We start from the raw sequence: 11,993 nt of genomic DNA, 5'->3' as shown, positions 1-11,993 counted from the left end.
TTAAGTCCTTCAGATTGTTAGGAATCAGGTAACAGCATCTTTGAAGAGGAAAACGTTGTAGTAAAGTGAATTCTCTAAGTGCTGTTTGATCTTAGATCCTGGAAAGCATCCAAAGAAAGGGCATGAAGATGGTGAAGGGCCAGGAGGGGCCATATGAGGAGTGGCTGAGGGCACTTGGCTTGTTCAGCCTGGAGAAGAGACTGAGGGCAGAGCTCAGCAGGGGCTGCAGCTCCTCCCCAGGGGCAGCTCCGATCTCTGCTCTGGGGGAGCAGGGACAGCACCCAGGGAACAGCTGGAGCTGTGTCAGGGGAGGATTAGGCTGGATTTTAGGAAAAGATTCTTCCCCCAGAGGCTGGTTGGGCACTGCCCAGGCTCCCCAGGGCAGTGGGCACAGCCCCAAGGCTGCCAGAGCTCCAGGAGGGTTTGGACAACGCTCTGAGGGACAGGGTGGGATTGTTGGGGTGTCTGTGCACGGACAGGGGTTGGACTGGATGATCCTTGTGGATGCCTTCCAGGTCAGGATACTCCATGATTCCATGATCTTCCAGAGTGCTCAGCCAGAGCAGTAGCAACTGCATCCCTGTAAGAAGACACGTCTGGTTAAGATCATCTACAGCTTCCTCCAAAGCAAGATTTAAAATAGGAGCCCTCCCCTTCAAAGAGTCAGCGTTGTTTAGCAGTAAAATTGATTAATTACTGGAAGGGATAGAGAAAACAAAGTCTCCTCTTGATCCCACAGGGTCAGACCCGCTGTGGCAGAGACTCTGCAAACCACGGGTGCCTTTACCTTTCCTTGCCCTCATCCCACTGCGCTGCTCTCGGGGAGAAGCTGAACAGCTTTGGGCCTCCAGGGACCATCTCCTTGCTCTTGCCTGGCTCAAGGGAGAGGAGCATCACCCAGAGTAGCTACAACACGGAGTATCAGCTGCTCAGCACGAGGGCAGGCGAGGACAGGAGCTGCAGCCAGAGCCTGCTCCTGCACGCGAGTGCTGTCAGCTCTCATCCCTCCTCCCTGGCACGCCAAGGAGAGCGGGAAATGAGACAGGACAGCTCTGATGTGACCTGGCATGGGCCAGAGATACTCAGGGCACTGTCAGAACCCTGATTGGTTTCAAGTGGCATCAGCCCCCCGAGAGCTGAACGTCTCATCTGAGGCATCTCAGCTTCGGCGCCGGACGCGGGAGAAGGAACCGAGGTCTGTGGGAAGGAAGGAATCCCCTTTTCCTCACACGGCTGTTTTGGGATCAGATGTGTGGAATTGCTGCCTTTCCCCCTTAGCTCTCAGGAGAGCCCAGAGCAGGGCTGATTTTCAGATGGCTGAGGTCAGCAGTGGTGAATTCCCGCAGGCAGGATGTGTGGATGCTTCCCACAGTATTTATTGTGTGTTTTATTAGAACAACACTGCAGGATTTCTCTCCTCTTTCCTTACACCTGCCTGTGCAGGCTGTGAGCATGATTAACCTAGAAAAGCTCCTCGCAATGTTCAGCAAATGCAGGGTAACTTTAGGAAAGCATCAGATATCCTGGGAAGGGGGTGGGTGATCTGGATGTGTAGCTTGGTGTTTTGGAACTCTGTCCTCACAGGGCACAAGGGTCGACTCATTCACTGCTGTTTGGGCAGCTCAGCTAAATCCATAGATGGAAAAATTCAATAGTTGTGTGTGAGATCATCAAATAGTCTCGAAAGAGTGAAAAAACCCCACCCTGATACTCCTGTGGGAGCTCGGCTTCATCAGGGCTCATAAAATCCCCACTTGAGCCCGTGGCAGAGTGTTAATTATTTTCCTGCCTATTAGAGCTGTGTGTGTAATTGCTCAGCCACCCTTAGCAGGGTTAGCAAAGTGCTCTCCCAAATGGCACCTTCTTTTTTTCCCCTGGATTTCATCTAGACACAGTCACTTGGAGACTGGATCCAAGTTGTCTGCTTAACACAGTGTCAAAAATCATTGCTCATCAGATGATCCCTTTCCCCCGGGCCACTGATGCCAGAAGAGTTTGCACTGTTGCCTTGGGAGAACTCCAGGGTTTGTGAGCTGATTTGTTTCCCTTTTCTCCAGAAAATCATCCCGAATTTCACATCTTTTCTGGGAAGATTAAGCAGCATTCTGACAGCTGAGTTCCCTCTCGGTACAGGATTCCCAGGAATTGCTTCCCTCTGGGTGAGATCCAAGGCCAGGGCTGTTCTTAGTTGCTGTTTAATTAGTTCCCAAGTTCTTTTAGTGCAAGTGCAGATCTACATAAATTAACTATAATAATCCCTATAAGCACTTCTGTAAGGAACAGAGGTTTGGAAGGCCCCTGCCTCATGGCACAGATTCCCACCTTCCCTTTGGACCTGCACTTCTCCTCCCTTCTCTGTTTCTTCCCCTTTTTTTACACTTTTTTTAGCTTTTACTCCTTGTTTCTTGCTATGTCTGGGTCGGGATCTCCAGCCAAATGCCCCATGGCAAGGGGTGGGATTAAAGGGGTCGGGTGGCTCCAAATATCCCCATGGCAAGGGAGATGGGAATATAGGGCTAGGTGACTCCACATATCCCCATGGCAAGGGAGATGGGAATAAAGGGCTTGGGTGACTCAGACCCTTGTGGGTGGCTCAGACCCTTGTGGGTGGCTCAGACATCTCATGGGTGACTTGGACCCTCATGGGTGACTCAGACCCTCGTGGGTGGCTCAGATCCCTCCGTGGGTGGCTCTGCCACCACCCAACTCCACCGAGCTCCACCACGTGCCCTCGTGGAGAGCAAAGATGCTGCTTTTGTTTCCTCTGCAGCCCCAGCGAGGCTGTAACGCCTGAGCTTGACTCCTTGACAGGTTTCAGCTGCTGCTCACACCCCAAAGTGCCTGCAAACGTAAGCAGTGGTAAAAGCACAGGTCTAATCACGCCGGGGAAGGGCAGAGGTGCCATTTAGCAGCTCTAGAAAAGCCTGTGAAGAACCAGCTTTCCTCAGACTATCGGTCCTTGGGGAACGATAGCACATGCAATATTCAGTGGGACATGGAAAGCAACACAGAGAGAGCCACAAATATCTCCAGGAGAAATCTCACTGATGAAGATGGTGAAGCTGAAGAGGATCAGAGGGTTGGGAAGGCTCGAGACCTTCACTGACTCCCTCCAGCTCGTGCTTATGGTAGGAGATACCCACGGCCCTTCCCCACCACATGGTGGGGTTTTGGGGCATCAGGAGGGTTCCCAAGCCCTGGAATCTTTGTGGGGAGCAGGAGAGGCTGGAAGGCAGTGGGCACATGGGGCAGGCAGTGGGCACATGGGGCAGGCAGAGGAGCCCAGCACAGCCCTAATCTCATTACAGTATTTTCCATAACATTACAACATGGACATAATTATTACAGGATTTTCCATTACCCACTGTGTAATTGAAAACTTGCTGGGAGAAACAGTGTCTCAGGTTCCCTAAATGAAAGCTATCCCTTTTACTCCCCAAACCCCTCCAGTTTCTGGTTATTCCTGCTCATTCCCTCCTGGGTCCTTTTGCTGGTGTCTCCTCCCTTGCTCAGCCCTTTGGTGGCCATAAAATGTCTTCATTTCTGCATTCAGCATGGCTTAATCCCCTCCAGAGGGATTATAAAGTGCATTTTTCGTGGTTGTTGTTGCCTTTGCACTGGTGGCCGGGTGGCTGTGACCATCCCAGGCTGCAGCAACTCACTGGGATTATGAATATATAGTGTGGATCGGGATGGCTTGTATGAAGCTTGGTGTTTTCTGGGTAAAACTTCTCAGCACAGGGTGTTTGGGGTGATTTCAGTGATTTCACCTCCTGAATTTCCAGCCATGCACCCACCCCCTCAGCTCTGCTCCATGCCCAGGCAGCGGGTCCTTCCCAGCGACCCTCTTGGAGAGGAGGGGAGAAAACTCACCCAGCGCCAAAGAATTCCAGCCGAGGGTTTTGAAGCTTGCTGAGGTCCGGGGGTGAGAAGCAAAGCCCTGCTCTGGAAAGGGCTGGGCCTTTGCTTTAATTGCAAACAGCACCGCTGGCTCTGCTCCCAAATGCCTGCGCTCCCAGCCCGGCTGCAGCCCCCCTGAATCCAAACCTGCCCCAGCGACTGCTCCCGGCACCCGGAGAAGCAGCTTTGGGATGTTCCTCCCCAAGAACCAAAGCACAGGACGGAGCAGGGAGAGGCAGAGCTGCCCTTCCTGCGGGAGCTCGTGCCGGGCTCCTTCGGGCAGGGTGAGCAGGGGGGCAGGTTGGCTTTGCTGGGCTGCTCGTTAACATGTGGGGTTGATTAAGCACGAGGAAAGGCAGGGGGCTGGCAGGGAGAGCCTCTGTGTGTGTGTGTGATCTCGGTGCAAACCGTTCCCAGGGGTTGCTGCCGGGGGTGAGAGTTGGCAGACGGAGCAGAGCGGAGGGTGCTCGGCTGGCAGCGGGCACAGCCCGGCTCTCGCCGTGGCTTCGAGCTGCACCATGTTCTTTGCGGGCACCTTTTCCCCTCTGCCAGCCCCAGGCACAGGCAGAGTGTTTGGGGGTGTCCACACAGTGGGTGTGGTGATGGTGTTGAGGAATGAAACCGTCCTGCTGCCGCTGGTTTTGTGCCCCATCTCCCGGTGCCTGGGGTGGGGTCGGGAACACCAGGATGTCTCTTGTGGTGTGTTTAGAGCACAGGTCTGATGAGGAGAGGCTGAGAGAGCTGGGGGGGCTCAGCCTGGAGAAAAGGAGGCTCAGGGGGGACCCTCTCTCTCTCTCTCTCTGCAACTCCCTGACAGGAGGGGGGAGCTGGGGGGGGTCGGGCTCTGCTCCCAGGGAACAAGGGACAGGAGGAGAGGGAACGGCCTCAAGTTGCGCCAGAGGAGGTTCAGGCTGGATATTAGGAAGCATTTCTTCATGGAATTTCTTCACCAGCAGCCCTGGCACAGCTGCCCTGGGCAGTGGTGGAGTCCCCACCCCATCCCTGGAGGCATTTAAGAGATGTGTAGGTGTGGCACTTGGGGACCTGGGTTAGTGGTGGCCTTGGCAGAGCTGGGGGAATGGTTGGACTCGATGATCTTAGAGGGCTTTTCAACCTGAACGATTCTGTGATTCCATGATTTAAGCCACGTTCCCAGATCACAGAATGGGTTGGGTGGAAAGGGACCTTCAAGCCCATCTCATTGCACCCCCTGCCATGGGCAGGGACACCTTCCATAGCCCAGGTTGCTCCAGGCCCTGTCCAACCTGGCCTTGGACACTTCCAGGGATCCAGGGGCAGCCACAGCTTCTCTGGGCAACCTGTGCCAGGGCCTCCCCACCCTCCCAGGGAACAATTCCTTCCCAGTAACCCATCTATCCCTGCCCTCTGTCAGTGGGAAGCCATTCCCTGTGTCCTGTCCCTCCATCCCTTGTCCCAAGTCCCTCTCCAGCTCTCCTGGAGCCCCTTTAGGCACTGCAAGTGAGTGATCCCCCCCTCCCCATCTCACCCTGTTTCCCGAGCCTCTGCACACCCACACAGGGAAATACCCCCCCGTGGCAGCTCCTGCCTTACCCCCAAGCTCATTCCCTGTCCCTGGAGCCCTCTGGCCCGGGCGGTTCCACCCGGCTGAGCTCCAGCTGGCAGTTCCATTTCTCTGGCTGTGTTAAGTGCCTGGCAGGTTACATTATTCTTTAAGTGAGTGAGGCTCTTCCAAAATTCATGTTCTCCCAGCAGTGCCCTCAGGCTGGCAGTGGTGAAATTGTGCAGCATCCCAGCCTGTGGTTCCCAGTGACCTTCTCCAGTCACCGCTGTGGGATGCTGAAATTCCTATATAGTTTTTTCCTGCTTAATATGGAAAAGTGAGGTTACAGCTTCACCATTTCCTTGTATACAATCAGCTGTGGTTCTGTTTGTTTTCATCTAGAAAATAATGTATTGATATATATATCTACATAAAACATATTGGTATATGTAACATATACCTGTTGCTAATAGTTTTTTCAGCTGAGGTCAAAGTACAGTCCCTCATTTCATCTGGGGGCTGGGAAATGCAATTAAAAGTTCTCTATTCTGCCAATAATAATTAAACAAGTGCTTTTATTAACCAGGGCAGCTCCATTTCTGATTAGCATCAGTAGGACCCAGAGATGATGAGCAAGATGGCAAGTGATGGGATCCTGCATTAATTGGGCAACATCCTGCACTGGGACTTCTGTTCTGGGACAAAAACCTGAGGTGTTCCAAGGCTGTGTTGCAGACTGGGGGGAGGGAATGGAAACTGGGATTTTTATATCCCAGAACCCACAGGGCATCAGCAAAGCAGAGCTGGGACCTGCTCTGAGTCCTGTCCAGGAGCCACAGCCAAATCCACGCTGCTGTTGGCTCCCAGCGCTCCAAAAGGAACATCCCTGGCTCCCAGCTCATTGCCCCACATCCCCTCTGGCTCTGCCCCCAGTTCATCCCACCTCAAAGCCCGAGTGGGACCCGAACCAGCACCAGTCCAGGGTAGGGGAGATGCCTCCAGCTTTCCTGCACGGCAGGAGAGGACATCAAAGGCGCCGAGCTCTGCCTTGGCCGTGTCCTGCCTCGGCCGCTCTCCCCCCTCTCCCCGTTTGCATCATGGAAAATGATGGGGCTGCAGCCGAGGGCTGGCTCAGCTCCATGAGCCGCTCGGTCCCTCCTGCCCGCGGCGCCTGAGACACGAACACAAGTTCCTCCTCTGTCCTGGGAGGGGGCATTTTTCCCCTCCCTCCCCTGATGCTGCATCACTTCCCCTCTTCAGGAGTTCAGCTGCTCAGGAAACAAGGAAAGCCGGCGGAAGAAACCGCTGCGTTTTCCTCCTTCCTTCTTGTCCACCAGCCAGAACCACTTAAACCCACAGGAGCTCAGCCCTTCCCTCCTTCCCTTTTAATTTCAGACCCCCCTGGCGAGAGGAGACATGATAAAATGTAAGATTAAATGCCTAATGCCTGGGATTTGGGATTACCGGGGCCAGGCTGGGTGGCTGGAGGTAGAAGGATGTGTCTGGTTACAGGGAGGTTTGGGCTGGTGGTGCCTCCCCACATCTCCTCTCTCATCTGTGGCATCAAAAGGGCAGGGCAAGTGTGAAACCCATGCCCAGATCCAACCTGGAGTCGTACCAAAGGGAAAGGCATCGCTCACTGGAGCAGCTTTGGGAGGGGATTTCTGTGCAGGGCTGGGGGGTGATGGCCAAAATTCCCCCCGTGGCAGAGGGTCGGGGGCCTGTGGGGCCAAGTCTGTTGGGTTTGGAGGTAACAGCATTGAATAACCCCTGTCACAAACCAGCCATACATCATCCTGCCATTCCATCTGCTCCTCAATCCGTTGGGGAGAGTTTCAGGCTTTGATGGCTGGAAAGATGCTGCTGATTTATTCATGGCCACTTCCCACACATTAGTGTTAAGAGCTCTCCTCCCTCTCCTCTGTCTATGGAACCCACTCCAGTCCCTGCCTGGCCTTCCCTGGGAAGGTCAAGCACACCGAGATGCTCCAACCCAAATAATTTCCTGGAAATAACTGGTGTGCTGGGTTTCCACCCTCAGCATCCGACCTTTCCGGCGGGGAAGGAGAAGGATGCCCACGAATGTCCCCTCTCTGTTTCTTCTTCCTCTTGTTCTTCTCGCTTTAAAGAAGAAATTGCAAAGATGGGATTGTGGAAGCTCTCCACAGCTTTCCTCCCAGCTGCTCCCAGCCCACACCATATGGCTGACAGGCTCTGCTCCGGCTCGCTTTGGGTGGAAAAACACCCTTTGGGAGGAAACGTGTCCCTTGGGGGACTCCCTGCCCTGTGCAAACCCCCTGGCCTTGGATGAGGTCACCAGCCTCAACCCACTGAGCAGCCAAGGGTTTCCAGGACCTTCCCAGGGGAGGGAAAATGAGGTGTCTGAGACAAACCCACGCTGGTTTGAGGGAAATGAGTTCCCTGGAAGTTGCTGTTAAATGCCTGGGTGCTCCTGCCCTTCCTACCCTCGCTCCAAAGCCATCCCCCTGCTCCAGCCCCACACCTCCACCCCACATCCAGTCTATTTTATCACCATCACCTCAGACATGACCAGGGTGCAGCTCTGGCCCTGCTGCCTGACTGGTGTCCCTGGGGAGTGGGAGAGGAAGGATTTGGGGGGCTGTGCTGGGTTCTGGTGCTGCAGGGCTGAGATCCCTGCTGGGACCCTCGGGGGCTGCCCTGCTGTGAGGTGTGTGGGAGCATTCTGCATCCTCCCAGTCCCTGGAAAGTGGGGGATGCTCTTTGTGTGCAGTGGTTCCATGTGTGTGAGGTGATGTGGGTGGGGGGATCTGAACCTGTCAAGGAAAGGGCTGCAAAGGATGAGTTTGTATCCAGGGATGAAGCAGAATATTCCAAATCAAGAAAGCTTTGTGGCTGAGAGTGGGCTCGTCTCCTTTTCCAAGGGATCCCTCCCCAGTCCATTCCCCTCCTGAGGTCTCAGCTCCCTCCCTGCCTGCACCCTGAGATGTTATCTGAGGCAGGGATGTGGATAAATGCAATAATGCTCCAGAGATAATGAGATGCAGCTGATGGGCCGAGGAGCAGATAACTGTGTTAGTGCTGAGGCACTGCCCAGGCTCCTCCTGCTCCCACCTGACCTCGGGAACCAACTTTAAAGCACGAGAAAATCCTGTGGATGTTGCACTGGGTGACTTTTTTTAATATTATTTTTATCGAATTGCTAATTCTTTAGAGGTTTGGGGATATTTGCTGTATTTGGGGAATGCTGGGCTCAGGTGTCTGAATTGCCAACAGGACCTATTTAATGTACTGATCCAAGATGTGTCCTCAGGGCAGGTGAGGGGACGTTTTCCTCTCGTGGCTGCCCAAACACCTGAGTCCTGCAGTTTTCCTTGTGCGGTGGAGTGGGAACGTTCAGTTTTTGCGTCACCAAAATGGATCTCAAAGCATTTTGGGAAGGAGCCTTTGGTACAGGACGGCTCCACGTCCCACTGGGGGAACAAGGATGGGGGACATTGCCAGACCCCACGGTGTCACCTGTGCTGGGAGGGTCCCTCCCTTGCAGGGTCTCCCCCTGCAAGCTGCTAATGAAGGGCTGGTGCTCACGAGGGTGTGATTTAATGAGGGAGGGGACAAACAAGGAGCAAGGCTGGTGCAGAGGGGTCTGGGAGGTGGATCCCAGCCGGGGCTGGGGACGTGTGGAGGACGATGATGCTTTCCCAGAGTGCTCCATCCCTTCGGAGCACCGATGCCTGGAGGGCTCCTGCAGCTGCAGACGTCACCCCATCGACCAGAAGCTCCTCTCCCTCCACTCTCTCCCCCTTTTGAGCTCGTTCCTGCAGTGATGAGCTCAGCAATTCAATCAAACAGGGCCTGAAATGCATTTCCCTCAGCGTGTGTGTTCAAGTTTGGCCCTGGTGGATCCCTGGGATTCCCCTGGGATTTCTCCTGTAGGATGAGGCAGCATGAAGACCCCTCACCTCTGCCCCGAATCACCCGTGTGCCATCAGCAATAGCCCAGCTTGCCCCAAATCCTTCTCTGCCCACTCCAGCAAAGCAAGAGAGGCTTGGAAATCCAAATTACCTCCCCCCTCTCCAAGAGCCATGTGGAGCTGGAAACGTTATGGCTCATTTTGAAATGAAAAGGCAATCTCAGAATATTGCATTTCCATGAAACATCCCATCCCAGCTTTAGCTGAAGCACTTCAGCTTTTATTTCTGTTACTTCAACATTAGCAAGCACTAATGCCTAGTAATTTAGGATATAACTGAAATGACAAACCAAAAGAAAACACTTTGATGCAGAAAACTCTGTGAAATCTGGGGAAGAGCTAGAAGGATGAGACTTTTGGTGCATTTTGGGATAATCCTTCATAGGCGGTTCACTCTTCCCATCAGGAATTGGATCTTGATCCCAAGCAAAGCAAGTGATGACCAGATGCAGCTACTCCAGAGTAAAAACCCCTCTCCTGAACACTTCTGGCTGCTTAAAGTGAATTCTGGCTGCACTGACCCCAGTCTGAGCCACCCACCGAGGTGGTGGGATCAAGCACCATCCAGTTAACGATTGTGTTCTGCTTTAAAGAGACACAGGGTGAAATTCAACCCACCTCAGATCTCCTCCCCTGTGCTGTCAGAGCTGGAAATGGAACAGCCAAGTGGCTCCTGGCAAGTTCTGGCCCTGGGTCTCCAGCCTCTCTCTCTCTCTCTCCTCACTCCTCCTCCTCTCCCCAGGTGGCTGCTGGAGCATCAGGAATGTGGATGCAGCAGGCAATGTCAACTTCCCAGATATTTTCGGTGTTTCTGTGGGCTTTCAGTCACATCAAACTGCACAGAGCTGTGCTTTGGCCTGGAGTTATCGGCTTGACGTTCCCTTCAAGTGGAAAATGCTTGGATTTGGTTGTTTGTAGGGAAGAGGAATTGGTTACACAGAGCTCTGCACCCGCCAGCCCGGTCGGGTGAGGAGGGATTGCTTTACATGGCAGTGGAGGAGAGATCCCTGAATCAGATCCCACCTTATCCCCTGTACGAGTACCACTGGCTTGGACAATAAAACACAGCATGACAGGATGTGTCCAGCACCGGAAAAGTTTGCAAAACAGTAACATAAATCACTGGGAAGAGAAGAGGCATTTAACTTACAGCTCTGGAGATGAATTAAAACTCACTCGTTTTGTAAATTTGCTTAACTCGTATTAATCTGTGAAAATATGCAGCTTTTCTTCTACATGGAGACAGATGACATTTCCAGAACTCAAGTCTCGGGGCTTTTCCAAGTTCTTATTGAAAAGCCGGAGATAATTACTTTTGCAGGGACATAAAGATAATGACTCCACATTTACAGAACATGATTAATAACAAGTCTGTTTGTATTTACAGTTTCTTCACTTACCCCTGCAACGGGGCCACCTCCGAAGCAGCCCATGGAGCTTTTATCCCATGGAGCTGGGAATCTGGTGCTGTGGTTATTTCCAGGCATCATACCAAAAAAATCTCTCTGAAAGCCACTTTGGGAAGATGCTGGCTCACCCCCCTCCTCCTGATGCCTCGTCCAAATCCCCTTCCCTGCCTGCCTTGGCTTTGGTGGATGGGGGGATGGTTTTTCCCCTTTACCCCCGCAGCAGCCTTGTGAATTTTGGGGAAGCTCTGCTCCACAACCCCCTCCCTGAGCTCCCTCCTCTCTCCCTTCTGTCACTTTTGTGCCCAGTGGGTTCTTTTCTCCTCTTCATCCCTCTGCTCCTCTGGAGGGAGGTGATCCCACTGTCTGCAAGGACACAGGAGGAACCTTCCCGCTGGATGGAAATTGGATGGAAGCTGGATAGAAGCCCCAGTGCCCTATAAGCATCAGCTGCCAGCAGCCTGGGAAGAGGCTGTGGTGTGACTCCTCAGGCAGGGATCGCTTCCAGACACAATCCACCTCTCCCAGCACAAAGGGTCGGGCAATGTCGCCGAGAGCGGACGAGCCCCGGCACTCGGGCACATCCCTCAGCCGCAGGGGACCTCGCTGCTCAGCCCTTCCTGCTGCCCAAAATACCTCTCCGGGCCGTGCCCCCGCTCTGGCAGGCGGCATTCCCTGCCCATCACCTCCGGCACAGGTCGGGAGCCGCCTCTGCCAGGTCGGAGCCATCCCGGAGGCTCCTGTTTCCCCTCTCTGCTAACGGGGAAGGCTCCGCAGCCTCGCGAGCCGGTGCCAAATCCCGCTCCAACAGCTGTATGTTCTCTAGCATGAGTCATCCCCACCCCGAGCTTTCAGCCTCTCCATAACAACATTCCTTCTCTCTGATCTCAGATCCTGGCTGTGATCACTCCCTGTCTAGTTCTCCTTCCTCCATCCACATGGTCCCTCCTGCCCAGGCTCGGTCCCCAGCCGAGGCAACAGAGGAAGCTTTGCCAGGATCACGGCGGATGCAGATCCCCTCCCTCCCCCAGTATTAAGAGGAGGTGCCCAGCAACCAGGAGATCCACCTTTTCTCTCTCTGGAGAGAGACAGTGACTTTGACTCTCTTTCAGACTCTTTTTTGCTGTTCTTCCCCATCCCAGATTTGTCTGGAAGAGCCACCACCACCACCCTCTCCCAGAGCTTTGGGAAGGTGCTCTGAGTCTTTGGTCC

The sequence above is a fragment of the Lepidothrix coronata genome, unplaced genomic scaffold, assembly GCF_001604755.1.
Source record: "Lepidothrix coronata isolate B3197 unplaced genomic scaffold, Lepidothrix_coronata-1.0 Scaffold187, whole genome shotgun sequence".
Classification (NCBI taxonomy): domain Eukaryota; kingdom Metazoa; phylum Chordata; class Aves; order Passeriformes; family Pipridae; genus Lepidothrix; species Lepidothrix coronata.
This window is presented reverse-complemented; position numbering follows the sequence as displayed.